Source organism: Helicoverpa armigera, chromosome 12 (assembly GCF_030705265.1).
Source record: "Helicoverpa armigera isolate CAAS_96S chromosome 12, ASM3070526v1, whole genome shotgun sequence".
In the NCBI taxonomy this organism is placed as follows: domain Eukaryota; kingdom Metazoa; phylum Arthropoda; class Insecta; order Lepidoptera; family Noctuidae; genus Helicoverpa; species Helicoverpa armigera.
Genome location: NC_087131.1, coordinates 10819245 through 10837917, shown reverse-complemented (window position 1 = coordinate 10837917; position 18673 = coordinate 10819245). Strand labels below are relative to the sequence as shown.

General features: G+C 33.4%; 1 protein-coding gene across 1 annotated transcript in view; it reads left to right on the top strand.

Annotated features, from left to right (window-relative positions):
• The first annotated feature begins 212 nt into the window (after positions 1-212).
• The window catches only part of LOC110374335 (acid sphingomyelinase-like phosphodiesterase 3a), a 42657-nt gene continuing 24196 nt past the window's right edge, over positions 213-18673 (top strand). The window contains exon 1 of the mRNA XM_021332006.3: positions 213-388. The gene's annotated coding sequence lies outside the window, so the exon portion shown is untranslated. The remainder of the gene's footprint in view (positions 389-18673) is intronic.

Below are 18673 nucleotides of genomic sequence, written 5' to 3'. Positions count from 1 at the left end.
CCCACTGCATCTACATATCTAAGAATAATCATACGAATACTTAGGTACAGCTAAGCTACAATTTTTAACTTACTCAACATTCCTGCCAAATATACCTAAACACTTAACCGCACATATTTCATGAAAAAGCACACTTACAGGCTTCTATATCCGAATATATCTTCAACGACAGTCCTATCTCTGGGTCGCTCCTCGCACCTGCACACTAGGCATTCGTCGTCCAACCGCCGCGCCGAAAGGACGTCCCGACCCCCGAATATACCCGAACATCCCCGAACGTCGCGAGTGAATCTCGAACGGTGTTTACGTTCCAATTTCGTGATTTGTGACTCTTTTTTGGTGCCCAGGAATTTTGCACTGCAGTTCACAGCCGATGGGAATTTTTAGCGTGAGTTTTTCTTTGGCGTTCAAATAGTTTTTTGATGACCCGATTTTTGTCTCAGCTTTGATTTAGTCTACATGTAGTAACTAGATTAACGAATTGAATTCGTAATTATACTTTCATTAAAATCAAGTCAACATTCATATATTCATCTACTTATAAACTTGTAAAAATAATTATAATCTTATTTCTAGCGTACCTTTGAATTCCGATAATAATATTTCCACGCACGTACGATACAAAATTTTGATTCCTATAATCACCACACGTAGCTTTCGTAGCGGCCTACGCCGTAGCAGCTACGGAGGCCAAAATTAGAATACTCTTTGATTTATTAATATCACTTTGGTAATGCAGTAAAGTAGCCTTATTTTAACCTTCTATATCTTGAATATTAGTACTCAAATATAAGGATAAAAGCTTCATATTTCATTCTAAATTCAGCTACCAAACTATCAGATTGCAGTGACATACAAAAGAAAAAAGAAATTGCGTGTGGACGTCATCCCTGTTCCTAGAATTCCAGGTTTGCGTCACCCCACCTGAAATTTCAGTTCAATTTCCGTATTCTATTTCCAACGAACGGCTTTCCATATTCAACGTATAACGACAACGTGATATGAATTAGCAATGCAATATTGAAAAGCATCTATATTGGATGACAGTATCTATTCTGAAAAAAATCATTAATGACCATATGGATGGAAAATCGGCTTATTTATATGTAAACAATAAAATCAAATAACCTCTCTTAATCACCATAAAAAATATGAAGAGAAACAAGACAATAATCCGGATATAACGTATATTCGCACGGATATAATTATATTTATCCGAATATACATTCAGCCACATGACAATGATGAATTGTGTAATTATCTCGGACATTTTTAGGGCATTTAAGCGGGTTAGGCATTTAAATGGTATGTGCTTGAATTTTTTGCTTCCAAGTAATTAAATATCCCAGGTTGATTAGGGTTCCGTACAATGAAAAAATGATTACTCCGTGTTTTTGCCCCTTTTGAGGTTTCTTGGGCTATCTGGAGAATTTTCCCATTAAAATTAGATTAAGGTTGCTTTGGCTAAAATTGCTTTGCTGCCTGTACGATTAGAGACGTATAAGTGGTATAATTTATTTTATTTATTGAACCTGTGTATTTGTAGCCATAGGTATAAACAGATTTAATGGTAGATACCTTTATCTTGTATTTTAACCAGGAATACCAACAATGATAATATCAAAGTTAAAATGCATTGTAACAGTGCAATGTATTGAAAACAATTGATGGCACATTTTATAAGTGTCAACATCTTCTGCAGTTGTGATTGTCAGATGTTTTTATAGAAAAGGGTGACCTGAATTAGTATCTGGAGAAAATATACTATAGTAAACTATCTACTTCAAAAGTTTTGTATGAGAACTATTATACAACATAACATATTAGAAGGATTGATGATATTATATCGTCTTTGTTTAACATTTTTGACAACGTCTCACGTCTTATCACTTTTAATTAACATGTGTATAATTTACTAGCTGATCCCTACGTTTTCACCCGCATCCCTGGTAAGAACTTCCAGTACCTAAATAAAAAGTAGCCTTTGTCCTTTCACAAACGACAGAATATCTGTTCACCAAATTTTATTTGAACCAGTTCAGTAGTTTTGGCGTGAAAGCACGACAGACAGACGGGAAAAGTTACTTTTTACACGCTTGCGGAAAATAATTCTCCCGGGACGTAGATGAAACTGCGGGTAACAGTTAGTACATACATATGTACATACAAATCGATAACTCTTTGTTATTTTATATGTATGACATAGTATACGAGAGAGATATTTCTCGGGTTGTTATGTGAAGAGAGAGGTATAATAAAAGGTTATTTTTTCTTATGAAGTCAAGTGAAGATCTCTACTCGACGCCTGTTGGTTATTGTGAAGTATTTGTCCTTTAGTTTGTTACAGTGATCTTATATATATTAGCAATCACATAATAATAATATTGACTCACTTTTGAACAGTAAAACATGCGATAGAGCCGTTATGAATATGACAGTCATCTGAGTATATTTTCAGTCTCTATTTTATTACGTTTTCAAAGTAATAGAATTACATAATTTGTATGGGATTGAAGGATTGGAGTCTTACCAACTATAAGGCTAACTAAGCTAAGGAGGTCGGTTAGGGCAGTCGCTCCTTGTAAAACACTGGTACTTGGTTGCATTCGGTTAGACTAGCAGCAGATCTCAACATAATTATGTAATTAGAAAAGGCTGGGCAAATTATACAGAATTGGTGATGAAACCGTTGTGGCAATATTCAGAAGTCTAGGAAAGGTCACAAAGATTAATTAGTTTTATTGAGAGACAGTTTTTAGCTTCCACCTACATTTTCATCTGCATCTCGTGGTACTATAATTATAGATAACATAAAATGTAGTCTTGAAGTATTAGTCAATATATGGCCCAGTTAAGGAAGGGTAAAATATACTCTTCAGCTTTATTATATTAGTGTAAAAGTAAAGCTTTCAGATATAACGAGTAGTCAGAAATAAATATACATATACATACAATATATATATATATATACAAAAACTAGCCACTAAAATATTTCAAACACCAATGATGATCATGGTTAGATAATAAATCACAAATAGTAATTGGCTTATCAATAATAGATATTTATTTCCAACATATTATTATTTATTTAGGTCACAAATCTGTATTTCAACATACTATAAAATTATTATCCGGATATTTTTGAAATGATCCGTTCAGCCTATAATCTGATTATGAATTGACGCATACATGAATTTCAATAAAACTGTCAATTGTACATGAAAATTCATATTTATTCCAACATAAACAAGAGTAAATAAATTTAGATTTATATCAAATATTCACGCGTGTCAGTAAAACAAAAATTTTTGCGAGTTCCCAGTCAAAGTTCGACATTATTCTTAGTATAATTTGATTTCTGTACCAAGTCTAATATTGAATTTCTGTTGAAGCTTGTTCGAGCTACGTTTTCTTATGTTGGTACAATCATTTTCGTTGTTTACTTTGTTGTGTTGGTAATGGTGTGTTATGATCGTACATAAAGTTCGCTAGGCGTTCCTCGTTCGTGTATTAAAGTTTTGCCAGTATAAATATGTTGTAAATTGTTTGTGTTCTGATATTAATATAGGAGTTTGGAAAATCGATACGTTAAGTTCGGTTTTTGTTTTAGTTATTGAACGATGAATAATAATTTCTGAACCATTTTATTGAAATATATTTTGAAGCATACAAAGTTACAATTACATTTCAGAACAGACATTGAAAAATTTCAGAATACAACATATATTTAGTTAATTAATAATTAGTTTTAAGTTGTATGTATGTATATGTCGGAGGCGAACATCAAAGATGGGACTATCGTCCGACATCAGTTAGGGTAATGAAGCAAAGAGATAACTCAGAGAAACTCAAAAGTCAAACGAACTCAAAAGTCAAACGTTTATTCAAATTAGTCAGAACAAAAGACAGCCCCCAAAACGCCCGCCCTTCGCCACTTCCTATGTGTTTTGGCTTGGGGAGAAGAAGTGGCGGAACAAACTCCCCAGCAACACATGTCTGTCTGTTAGGTTAGAAGAACCTTTACACTTTAATTTCAAAAGACACTTTACACACTTTACAATATGGATCTACAACAGTACTACAACACTAGGCAATAACACTAGGTACACTACACGTAACGAAAGGCAGTATCGAGATGTGCGCAGCACGACGACTCGACCAAGACTGAGCTCCGCGGACGCCACGCCGACCACCACTACTCTGCCAAGCGCGCCAAAATGTTGTTTCACCGGAAACGCCACCAGAGGGCGCGCTTGCGTGACGTTTAGTGTCCGTACTATTGACAGTCTCCGACATATATATAAGTTTTATTTTATTTATTTTTTTCAATTAATGTAAATATTTTGTGAATAAACACCTATTTAGTCAATATAGTTAGTTAAAAAAAATGGTTTCAAAAGCCCAAGAAAAAATGTCACCTAACCATCTTCACTAGCACACAGTAAAAGCAATTGCTTTTCAATTAAACATTAGAACCCAAAATAACCAAACTTCAGATCGAAGGTACACAACGGGTTTGCAAGAACGTAATTATATTTACATTAGGTAATTATTCTGAAGTAGGTTGTGTGGCAGTAAGAAACTATGTTAGATGGTACAAGTAAACCTACACTCTGGTGTGTATGAGAACATGAGTGGGATAATGAGTATGTTGTGTAGGTGATCATAATTTTATCTTAGACATAGTTTATTTCAAAACTAACAGATAATTATTGTTTTTATTATACTCGTAAGTAGTGTTTTTTTTTTATAGGTAATTGAAGGTGTCTTTTTCGCTATATTTGGACACTAGTTGTTTTCAAATCAGAAGTTTCGGAGCCGTTAGGGTACAAACAAACTAGAAAAACTACTAACTACTTTTTATATTAGTATGGATAATATTAGGTAGGTATATAAAAATGAACAACCGTATCTAGAGGAGTTCGTTCTATCGCCGTAGTTCTGCCAGGTTAAAAAGTAGTTTGTCGGGCTCTGAATTAACTGTGTACCAAAAAATCGGCTCACTAGTTTTGGCGTAAAAGCACAGCTGGTAGGCCGAGACTCCGGGTTTCTTAGAACTATATCTATTTTTATACACTAATTCATAATTTCTCAAAATAAGTTTCAAACTAAATTATCAGCAAATATCATAGACTTTAAATAGACGTAATTCATTTAACATTTCAATCATCATATCAATAGAAATGTCTTATTTCATTCAGCTTAAGAAACCATTGGGTTCCTTACATAAAACAATTTAATTTTCGATCCTATTTGTAATAGAAAACTAATTACGAGGGTACAAGAAATAATTTCCTCCTAATCCAGGGATGTTTTGTGAAATCGTTGATTTTGCCCAACTAGGGCAATGTAATTGAAAATGGCTTCTGTATTTCGAAATGAGGGTATAAACGTGTTGTTTTCTTGTTATGTCAGTGTTTTAAAACGTTTAATAGGTTTTATTAGAATTCCTTTTCTTTAGAGAAAAGGCTTTTCCCTAATATAGGTTCCAATACGCCTTTAAATAATGCTTTTATGTTTAAAATATTAGAATTTAGACCAAGCGTAATCTGATAAGTTTTGAACATAGGATGCAACAAGTATGGTAAACGACGTAGAGATGTGTGATTAAATCGGGTTGTTCAGTCAAAAAGCTATCCGCTTGATAAAATGGCTATTTTACACTAGATAATATATAGGCTCTTAACTAATTTTCCAGTTTATGAAAGGCCCCGGAAGAGATGGCATGACGAACTACCGCCGAGACTGGTAGACTCGGTCGAAAGATCGGGAAGTGTGGAAGCGACATGGGGAGGCCTCTGCCCATCAGTTTGACATCATCACCTTTCATCAATCTATACTAGTCGATACTAATATTATAAAGAGGAAAACTTTGTTTGTTTGGTTGTAATGGATAAACTCAAAAACTACTGGACCGATTTTAAATATTCTGTCACCATTAGAAAGCTATATTATCTGCGAGTAACATAGGCTATATTTTATCCCGGTGCAGGCAGTAGCTCCCACGGGACGCGGGTGAAACCACGGGAAAACGGCTAGTAAATAATAATGAAAGGTCGAACCACTCGCAATCTATGAGTTGCAAGGTTCTAAGTAAAGAAATTCAACAAAGAATCGCTAAGATTAAAATGCTATTTTACTTTTTAAGTATAAATAATTGCGAGAGTGAGTTATTATCTTGTCAGTCTTGCACGTGATAAGATCCATTTGAAGCCTGACTTGAACAAATGATGTAGTCTCAGAAACTAGGCGTTTTATTAAGCTTTTGTTAAATATTAAAGCAGTTACTTAGCACTATGACAAATGTTTTACGTAAATTCTTTGAGTTTCATCTCATTTATTTGAAAGTCTATTTTAATATATTTTACAATAGTTGATTACTTATTTCTTTGCACTTGATTGATCTTGCTTCTAATGAACTTTTGAAATAGAACTAGTATATTTGCTTTATCTTAAAGTATTTAGAATTGAATAAAGTTTAAAAACAAATTCTTCAAAGAATCCTTTAAATTGATAAATTTTATAAGCATAACGGTGTAGGAAACTGGACTTAAGTGAAATAAACGTGGCGATTATTTTTCATTCTTTTTTTTATGAAAAGAGTCCTGTGACCTGTGTAGGGGCACACAAAAAAATCTATTGGTTTTTTTATTAGCCTATGCTGTCCTACAGCTGATCAAGGCTTCTCCCATACGCTTCCTTATTCTTCTCTGAGGATGCTTGCTGTGGTAAATTGGCGAAGAAGGTGTCCAGGACTTCCAGCCAGCAGCGCTTGATCCTCAAATGTCTTTCAATCGCATTCCATCCTCGGGGATCTATTAAATGGTTATCTTCGTCCATTTATGGAGTTGCTAATCATTATTAAATAGATTATTCTTTATTATACACCATAATAAACAACCCTGTAAATTATAAACGCAAAGTACAAAAGTACAATTGGTGGTGGTCAATTGGCTGATTGGAGTGCAATATAAAGAAATATTAATGCTAAATACCTGTAGATTGGGTATTACAGTATAACCAACAATTTCCATGTACAATTAAGTCGAGCACGACACATCGTGAAATTAAAATTTTATGGAAGCGACGTAATCCGTGAGTGGTGCCTCAATTTGTGCACAATTTACATTATAGAGCCGTCAAGCTTTAGTTTCGATAAAATATTAATTAAAATTGCGGTTTCATCGGTATCACGGTAAATTGGCAAAATATAAAAAATAAAAAGTAGACAGATAGTATTTTTAATTATTTTTTTGAACACATCTATCTTTGTTACAGAAAAATAAAGCTAAAATTATTTTTAAACTTCGACAGTTTCGAAATAATTAATGGATTTCTTGTCTTAAAAACGAGAAAGTTCAGTGTGATAGATTACTCGTTTATTTTTGTAATTATCTTCAAGACTTCTAAATATAAGCTGACTTATGTACCTACTGAAAGTTATTCTAAGAATTTTCACTTAAGATACGAGTTTAGTATATTCTTAATTGAATTCTGAAAAAAGTATATATAATAAGATTCAACATTTTTAACAATTGATTCAGACTCAAACGTACCTGAAGTATTTCTAAAACCAGGTGCATACTCACAAATTGTTCTTGGATTTATTATTAGCCTTAAAACTCTTACTATAATAACATGAGCTTACAACTCTCAAAGACAAAAGACCTTCCATAACACATTATATTTCTCATCAATAATACTCTAACTTATTTTCACAAGACTACTATAAAAATAAAAGCTAACTTTCACAGAAAATATTAGCTGAAATAATATAAAATTCTCATAAGCTGAGCAAGCTGCAGCTGCCGTGCCGTTTCCTAAGTTCGCTGTCTTAATAAAGATCTTTGAGGTGGTTTGTACAGACAAACATACATGTATATTTTGTGTATATATGTTTGTTATATGTGTGAAGGTTTAAGCCAGAGATCTTGCATACGTGTGCTATCGTTAATGTATATTAGCGTGAGTTTGTTGAGTATCGTTGTGGATGGTTCGTGTGAATATTTTGTGTTCTTCATATTTTGTTAAGGAAGGACTATGTAAGATCGAATTTGTTTATGTGGTGTAGTAAAGGCAATAAAAAAGAATCAGCCGTTGGTTTAAACGAAACCTTTTATGAAGCACTGTTACCATTAATTTCATGAGTTTCATTTCCACGGTAAATATGAATTATTTTACCCAGATCTTATACGAGGCACTCAAACAGAATAAGCTCTGATGTCATGCCGATACACATATACAATTAAAAATAGAACACAAGAAATAAGTCCCCCAAGATAAATTGCAAACAACTGCTACAAAAACTTATCGAACTTCAAAGTCTAACTCTAACATCTAGACGTATATGCCAAAAGTTTTAAACTAACACAATAACGAACGAACGTTACCCTAACAACACAAAAACTTATATGTTATTCTACGATGATTAATGTATTCACACGTAAACCCTATGATGATAAATTAATTTGTAAACCGTGCTATACATTTGCCGCGAACATTGTGGTTACGCGAACGATATCAATGTGCGGATATGTGATGATGTGTGTGTGTGTGTATGTGTGTGTGTGTGCTGTAATTTGTTGAGTGATGATGTTGATATTTTAATGCAAGTTATATCCTGAGAGTGTAATTATTTCTCTTCGGCTTGCTATAAGATATCCCACTTCAGGGTAAAAACAGTTTTATGTTTTTATACATAATTTTATTCAGTGTTTTCTTTTCAGCATTTTGTGTGTGTCTGTGTAAAAGTCCCATATTTTTATGTGCAATAGAGTAAAATGATAAAAATGAGATTTTGAAAGTAATTAAGTAGTTTCTTCTTTCGCTTTTGCTGTAAAATTACTGTAAAGATACAGGTAAAATTTAAAAGTCTCTGGAAATGCTTGTACTTTATTCGGTAGAACTCAACGCAGGTAAAACTGCAGATTGAAGCTAGTGCTGTGCATAGAAGGATTTTATAATCACTATTGGTTTTTACATTATTCAATAAAACATAATCATTTCAATAGAAACGTATACATTTAATCTGGCTCATAAATGTATCACAATTTCAGATTTATGTAATTGAAAGCAATACTTTCCTATATTCCTTTGAAACGTGGATGGAATATTAATAGAACGATATACGGTAGAAATTCATCATATACATTGTGTACCTATTGGGAGAAATAATGCCATTATTTAACATTTATTATATTTCTAGTTCCTGCCAACGATTCAACGACCCTTTTCGTGCACTTGGATAAAATTTGCATATATGTTATTCTGATGCATAAGCTACATAATTACTGCCAAGTTTCAACCAAATACATTCAGTAATTTGCACTTGCATTGTTATTTATTAACAAAAAATATACACACACTAAGAGACTCGCGAAATTAGTAAATAGTTATGTAACGTATTTTATATTATCGTCCCAAACTGGTCTCGACCCATGATTTCAACCACATCCTATGATAACTATTCCGTTCACCTGGACAAAAACTACCCTCCCTAGATAAATACGCTATTTATCATTGAAAGATTTATCACACAAAAATAAAAACAACGACTCGTTCCACTTCAAATTAACTTACAAACTCTAAATTCGAGCAAGACCACAAGGGTGACCACACATTAGCTCGGAGCAATAAATCCGGGACAGTCAGAGGAAGCCAGTTTTCTTTGTACCCACACTGAATTTTAAAGCAAGACAAATAGAACCACGGATTTCGCAAACTTGTTTGCTAACAAGAAAACAACACATCGGCAGATTTTAGATTTGTAGGTTTTGTTTTTAGCTTGAAATAATTTCTTGATATTCTAAGGCAATACCATGATAATATGAGTCTGTTAATCGTAAACTATTTTTACAGTATTCCTTGATTAAACTGAGTTTGTAGCTTCTTTTGTTTGAGAATTTTCAGCTTCTGACTATCCATAGAGACTACCAAAAATGTTTAAAAGAATACTGTATACAAAAACTTTTTTTTTTTCCTCTTCTCTTTCACTTTAGTCTATGTATTTACTTCTCATACTTTACTCCAACTACAAAGGTACAATAATCCCATTACTTGATAAAAAGTTTACCACCATTAAATTCACTACTTCCTTCACAACACACAAAAAAATATCCTGCCTCCAATCCGACTATCTAATGAGGTAGGCAAATCTCGCAAATATTTCACCATTCTCCTCAATTTGCGTAAATATATCTGAAAGGAGAGGGCGTACTGCAAAGATCCTTTATTGCAAATTGGCTGTGAAATTGTGGCGTGTTCCCCTACGTTCTATATGTATTACTTTTATTCTTTCTCTCCAACGAGGTACAACTCTAAAACACACTGCAAACTTTTAGTCGGTCGACAATTTTTTCGGGGTTATAATCAGTATGGAAATTAATGATAGTACGCACACAATTACGATCAGGTCTATGGCCATTTTCAGATCAACCAAAAACTACACGATTTTCTTAAAATAAACCTTTTTTCAACCATTATAGGGCCAACTTTACTGTAGGCCGACTGTTTAGTCTGCAGTATACAGGTACTTTAAGCATTACATATACGAGGTGTATTCGAACTGTTTAGAAGCAACTTTGCATGTCATTATGTACTATTATGTGGTACGTGAACGGTGTAAACGGTATTCACAAATACAGCGTATGTCTTGCTTATGCTGGGTTGTTCGCTAAAAATCAAATGACAAAAGCCATGGCTTTTCGATTGTAATGGTGGAACAAAATGGCCGATAAATTACTGTGATGGACCTTTTGTGTTAAATGTATGGAGCCCGTGTTTCAGAGGGCATGATTAACTGTAGGTCCCGGCTGTCTTTTGAAAAAAAAAATATATACTTGCTTCTGGTGATCAGAAGCCAGTAAGCCTGATAACTAGTCTTACCTAGGGGTATTTGGTTGCCCGGGTAACTGGGTTGAGGAAGTCAGATAGCCAGTTGCTTCTTGTAAAAAAATTGTACTCAGCTGCAGCCGGTTAGACTGGAAGCCGACCCCAGCATAGTTGGGAAAAGGCTAGGCATATGATAATGTATGGGTTACGATATTAATACTTCAGAATACCTTAGTGTATGTAGTCGAGTTATGAAAACGATGGATAACTAGTATATCTATTACTTATAAAAGAGGAAAAACTTATTGTATCCCGAATTTGATCCGACAATTCTAGTTTCAATAACAAAGCGCACGTAACTGGTATTTCAATAGAACCTTTTTACCTATTGCTATAGTTATATCGCCCTACTATATATTACCTCCGTAATATTACTTTATTACCTCTTTTTATATGAAAAAAATCCTCTACAGAGCAATAGGAAATACCTTTGTACGCCTTGCGACTCGCATCACTCAGACGTTCTGAAAAGATGTAAAGGTGTGTGCTGACTGACAATATTTGGATGTAGTTTATTGTAATATCATTGAATAACATTTTGGTAAACTAAGAGTGTAAAGTGAAAGAGTACAACATGATATAAATGTATTTAATAAGTTATAGCAGTATTATTTGCACCTATTGAGTTGGAACATGTAAAGTGTCAGCGTGTTGAACGTTATAAATTGTAAATCACAATTTACTCGTTTTAATTTATACCACAATTTACTTCATTATTCATTTTATAGTATTTAGCTTTATTATAAATAATAATAATATGGCTGTCATAATTTTGTTACTATCAACGCACCTTCTCAGTTAAGTATCACTTTTTATTTATATTTCAAAGTTCAGGCAACCATAATCTATATGATATTCCTTTCGTAATGTTATCCAGATATTAAAAAAACACAAATCAGTGTGTCCATTGTGTACTAACCTTTATGGCATGTATAAGATGGGATAAAGAACTCGATTAAGGGATTAATAAGGGATCCTCCGATTTTTCTTTTTTGTTTGATTTCGAGAAAAGAAAGGTTATGTAACAATAATGGAATGATATTGATGAAGGTAAGATGATATTATAATGTTATTTATGTGTAATATACTAGCTACATCCCGCAGATTTTTAGAAGGAATTTGATGGGCTCAAAATAAAAAAACATTTAAACATTTTTTTTACATGCATAGATCTTTAAGTAAAATAGCTTCCGTAGCAAAAATTAAAAAAAAAGTCATGTTTTAAATTCCATAAGAAGTGTTTACCTTTGCATATTATTACATGTTTGCAAAGCAAAAATACGTTAATTTGCGTTTTTATTTTCAGAGCAAAATTAAAATTATAAACATTTACTTTTGTACTCACAAAATCAGCAGAAAACAATTTACTTGGTCCCATTTACATAATAAAGTGTTTGAATTCTGAAATTCTTTCAGCGTCGTTTTTGACACTTTGTGTACCCTCGGTATTTGACGTAAAAAATACATATTTTATTACAACAACCCTTTTGAGAGGGTCCGGAACAGAACCCATAATATTTGTCTTTATATTTCTCTTTTATATGTTTACCGCCTTTTAGTAAATATTGTATGAAAAACATGTATAAGAGAAATCATCTGCCTAGTCTTTTTTTCAACTATTTTGGTATCTTCCAGTCTAACTGGGTGCAGCTGAGTATCAGTGTTTTACAAGGAGCAACTGCCTATCTGACCTCCTCAACCCAGTTAACCGGGCAACGCAATACTCCTAGGTAAGACTGGTTGTCAGACTTACTGGCTTCTGACTACCAGTAACGACAGCCAAAGATGTTCTAATGACAGCCGCAAGCAAGCCTGTTAAAGAGAAATATGTATGCGTTTATATAAATTAGAACTTATGTTTTTGTGTTCGTGTGACGTGCTGAAAATAATAGTGTTTGTACAGGATTTTATATTTAATTCTTTAGGATTTTTACTGTGATATTTTTATTTGCAAGAGTTTTTTTAATGATACGTGTATATTTTTGTAATAAAACGTGTAAAAAATATACCTCTAAAATAGTTTATTAAAAGTACTAACTTTTTTTAATGACGTATATATAAAACAAACACCATAAAAATGTTGAAATATTTTCATTTTCAAACCAACGCATATAAAGTTTTTACCTTTAATACTTTGACACAATTTACCGTACAAATAAATTTATTAGAGAAATACATCCCCGAACGAGTTGCTTCACAAATAGCTGAACTAGTAAAACGGCACTGCGGACTCCTTTCCCAGTAAACTCCTTTACGAGCAATAATACTGTTTACAGTACTCTCAAAGAAAAAAAAATAACAAACAATCTACAATTTAATTTATAGTTTACCAGCGGTTTTTCATTCGAACCGGTTACAAGCTATTTGAGTTCCGGTGGTAAGCGCATTACAAAGTTACTAAGTACACTTCGTAGCATTGCTACGCCGTAGCACTGTAGCAGCGTAGCACTCTACGACTTTAATACGTAGCCGACCGTTTTCTGTTTTAATTTTAAAGTTTTAAAAACTAATTAAGTTTGTGTTCTTGTTAAATAAAATGTTTGTTATTTATTAAATAGGGTATCTTGTTTTGGATTAAGAACGAAACGGAGTTGGATTAAAACTCGAGTTTAACGTCCGGGCATTAAAACGCCCTAGTATATTTTCAATTTAATTTTGCTGTTTCCACCATCATTGTGCTTAATAAAACTAAATTGATATTATTATTACGCAAAGTGTGATTGCTAGCCATTAGATCTTAAGTTGTATTTGTAATTTTAATAAAAATATTTTCTTAAGAAATTCTTGGCCTCGACACCATTTATGACTCAAGTTATTTCGTTTTATATCTAAGTTATTTTTTTTAGTACAACACAAGATGTAGATGACTTTTTATATCGTATCTTCATATGTATGCTACTTTTCATATAAGGTCAAGCTTTGAGGCTTCAAAGTCACTCATAAGCAAATTAATAAAAATACATATTCAGGCACATTAAAACCTAACCTAACCTCATCCAATTAAACACAGCACAAATCCATTATATCCTAACAATAGGTCCCAAAGGTCTTTTAATAACAGTCTACTAAACCCAAGGTCAAGGTCATTTTATTGAGATATTTCAGCCCAAACAAGTTGGGGTCCATTATATTATATTGTCCTCGTTTGGACTACACTTCGGAAGATTACGTTAAACGCTTTGGCAGTCGTTTTGGGACCCCCAGCGGTGATTGTCATTATTTTTGCATACTTAATTAGAGTCTTGGAAGTATTTTTTCGGAAGAAAAATACCTTAGAGGTTTGTTAAAATTGTAGGTGATTTTTTTTCGCACAGTTTTGTTAATGTTTTTTTTTTTGGAATGGGTATTATAATGAGTGAAGAGAGATATTATTATAAAATACTTCAAAAGTGTCATGGCGAAAAAAGTGATATAAGAAGATTTGAAAAAAGAAGTTTCCGTACATACAATTTAAGAAAAACAAAAGCCATATTACCTCTTGATAAATTTGATACACTTATTAGCACTTTTTTACTGACAAATTAAACCAAACCTTACATTAAACTTACTTGAACTAATGAAGAGCATCAAAAAATTTAGCCCTCATCGCTACCCAACAATTTCAATCTCAATAAAATTTCATAACAGTTACCCGCACGTTTTATAAGCACTCTCAATATCCTCACACTTTCCCAGACAAGTTTCACAATGAACGCGCTAAACAATAATTTAGTTTATAGTGTTAATTCTGAAAGTAAGTTTCGGGTTAACAATTTTGAGGTATATTATTAATACACGTTTTACAGTACCCGCACACTGAAATCTTTTAGTCGGCCGATAGTTTTTTTGGGCTCATAAATCAGTATGAAGATGAATGGTGGTACACATATCAAAGATCAGGTATTTAGCCGGTAACAGAAAAACTGCGTGGAAACCCGCTATCACGGTACGGGCATGTGATGCGGAGGAATGAAAGTACATGTGCATGTTGTGAGGAAAGAGATGAGTATCAACGTGGACGGATATAGAGGAAGAGGAAGGCCATAGAAACGATGGATAGATTGTGTGAAAGTAGATATGGTAAGCAAGAATGTTGCTTGTGCGATGACGGCAGATAGAAGAGTATGGAAGGAGAAAACATGCTGCGCCGACCTCAAATAAAATTGGGAGAAGGGCAGGAGGAAGCATGTGGGTCAACTATTTAGTGGCCGACTGTTTAGTTTGTAGTGTGCGGCTACTCTTAAAGTTCTGTGTATAGTTACACCTACACCTACGAAACACCCACTTTGTTCCACGGGTGGAATTTTGTGGATTTTCGAGAGCAATGAACTCTTTTTGTTTCCATGTATTTTGTTGCTATTTGTAGAAAGTTCACACATTTTATTTTACTTCAATAATCTGTTCTGTTAATATTTTTATATGAATTCTATATGTATTCTATTCTGTTAATATGAATAAATATACAGAATGCGGTGAGAATGTATGATACAAAAGTGAATACCCAAAAGCATGTCATTGTTATAATTAGGTCTATGTCGTCCCGTAGCATACCAAGTTATTCTTAATTTCTTATCAGGTCAAAACAACGATTTATCTAACTAACTGGCTAATTACAAAAGCTCTCATCATCGGTATTGAAAAAAAGAGACTATCATAATAACGTAGTAGAATACTAAAACATAAATAACGCATGAAAAGCAACTTTGTAATTTACTTTTCATAAAACAAACCCATTAATTTAGAAGTCTAACCACTACTATCCCTAACTTACAAATCAAGCTCATAATAATTTATACAGTAAATTATTCAGAACAAGAATAAAGTACAATTTTCATTCATTAAATACGTTAAAAACTTTCAAATTGGATTTACGTATTAAAATTTAAACCAGATTGAAATCTTTTAACTGCAAAGTTTCCAAGAGTGGGTATGATACTTGACATTTTTTTAGGGTTCCCTGCCCAGAAGATAGCTAGATTGTATATACTTTATTCGATACACCAATTTTTCATTTTTAATCTAGTAATAAAAGCTTGTAAAAATTGGTGACATATTGGGTGACTTATCGCTAAGAGCACTTCCAGACAACTTTAAGCGGAAAAACGGGACCCTATTACTATAACTTTGCTGTTCGTCTGTCACCAGGCTATTTGTCATGAAACAAAATATAAACACTGAAAGTTTCAAAGATAATCTATTTTTGTTGCCGCTATAACATTAAAATATATAGAATATTTTAGGACCTTTCATACTTAATTTTTTTGCTATTTTTATGTACGGAACCCCTGATGCATTTGTTCGTTTTTTCTTTATTAATCTAGTATCAGCAATTGCAATGGCAACACTTGGAATAATGCCAACTGGCAACGGAATGCAACCACCTTTATGATTAATTGTTATTTGATTTCCTATGTGTGGGAATATGAGATTAATTCCATCATAATGGTGATGATACAAACTTGAGGTAACGGAAGAAATTGTATTAATTATCTTATTCTCTTTTTATTAGTGACTTCCAAAAACAGGATTTAAATCCGACTATCTTTTATTAGCTATATTTTAAACATACATAAATACAGACACAGGTGCTGCGGGATTGTTTGGGCTGCGGGATTGTTCGAAAGAGTTACCGCGGCCCGAGTACATAAAAGGCCTACGACGGAACACGACAGTTTTTAGTCAGTAAGAGTCTGACACTCCCTCACCGCTGCTAACCCACAGCGGGAGGGGTTATTTGATGATTTTTGACGTAGTTAAAAAATACAGACACAGTAATTAAACAATGGCTGTGTATCATAAAAGACTCGCAAGACAAGGAGTATTTCCAGGAAGCAAAGTCAGTAATTTCTAAAAATAAAAGAAATAAGACAAAATATAACACAAACAGCTACATATAAATCTTTCCAACAAAATCAAAAACGCTCCGAACAATTTCTATAACTTCATTATTCCGTTCGACTTGAGAATACAATCTCTTAATAAAGTCTAACGAAGTATTGTATCGATAGAGGTCACGGTGTAAGGTAAAGGAACACGTTTCTACCAAGTAGGCCAAGGTTCGACCCCAATAATAGCTAAGCTAACCAATCAAACCAAAAATTGGAACGAAAACCGAAATCGTAGGTAAATACTGTAAATAGAAATAACAAAACGAAGGTTGTTCATATCGTCCTTCGCAAAATTCTTAACTTAACTAAGATTAAGTATACATTTTATATCACAATAGCTCCTTTTTGATAAGCCGAGCCTTTTCATAACCAGTAATAAAATATGTGCAAATTAAACTCGAGCAAACGCATTACACTCATTATCTAATTAAAAAAAAAAACAGAATTAAAAGCCCCGCATGCCCGCACACCATCTAAAAAAATGCAGTACTAATTAAACGCTAACAAACCTAATAAAAATCAGGACAAAAGAAACAGCCGCATGTGCCTAACAATTTATTTTTAAAACGCTAATTAAGTAGGAAACACTATACACGCGTACAACACATTCGCCTGTAATTTGGCTTCTACTCAACGCTCTGTCATTACTTCAACCACTTTAATGCAACTATAAAACTTAACACAACGGCAAATAGTTGAAATTAGAACGACAAGGAAATTAGGTTAATTATTATTAGAGGTGACCCCTATTGTTAGGTTAAGGAGTAAGTACAAGTACTTTCTAAGTAACAATATTTTAAGTTTTAATTAAGAAACAAGAGACTGAAATATGGTGGTGAAAACGTAGTATGATGGACTGAGATAGATGGAGTGCTCCAAGTTTGTGTAGGAGCAGAGCTTGGAAATATTATACATTTTGTTTGTTTAGGCTTATGTTTGTATACACTTATAATTTTAACATGGTTTAGCTACATCGTGACGTAAGCCTCAGAGGTTCTGTTCTTGTCAAGTTAATGTTTGAAGAGGTAATGTAACATCATACTTGTTTAAAGGGCTCGGTAGAGGTTTAGCTGGAAGACCCTTTTGGTGAAACTGGCAAACATTGGACGTAATTGAAGCCTTCATTTTTTATTTAGTTTAAGTTTTTATTGATACTTGAGCGAAATCAAACTTGCTCACGTAAGCTTTAGATATAGGTGCTTTAACCCTAGACTATTACAAGTAACACACTTACTTAACTCAAGAGACAATGATCTTATATCACAGAAACAAGTCACAATTTCACCAAAACATGAAAGCTACAATACACAGCATCCGTCATCTCGCCTCATTCAATTTTCAACTGCACCGTTAGTAACGGAATACTTCGTATAGCTTCCTACAATTTTACCAGCAGCCCAGCCATGATGGCGTGCTTGCATCCAATGGATGCGGTAATTGAGTGAGCCTCTAACTTGTTCCTTCAATTCCGACTAATAAGGGAAACGTGTGCCGAAATATTGGTATGGTATTTGCTGAGAGTTCATAAATACCTGAGTTTTGAAATGACATTAAATATTTAGTTTTATGTTGTGTTCTATGTAGCTTTTCATCATGTTACCGAAACTTTGTGAACACCATTACTTATGAAAGAGTTTTTTTTTTTCATAGAATTATTATTTTACCTTTTTATTTTTGATAGAAAACCGTCAAATGAGCCCTCCCGCTGTGGGTGCAGCATGTGGTTGTGTTAGACTCTCACTAACTAAAACTCGCTCAGCTAGTGTGAAATGGTACGAGCGGTGTCACGCGACAGCAAACAATTGACAACTACCGGTTCAAACCTTGACACATGAAACGACACTGGCTAGTTTTTTGTCACTCGAAATGTATAGAACGAAATAGATCTGGTTGTGTGAATGCATTGTTATTATATG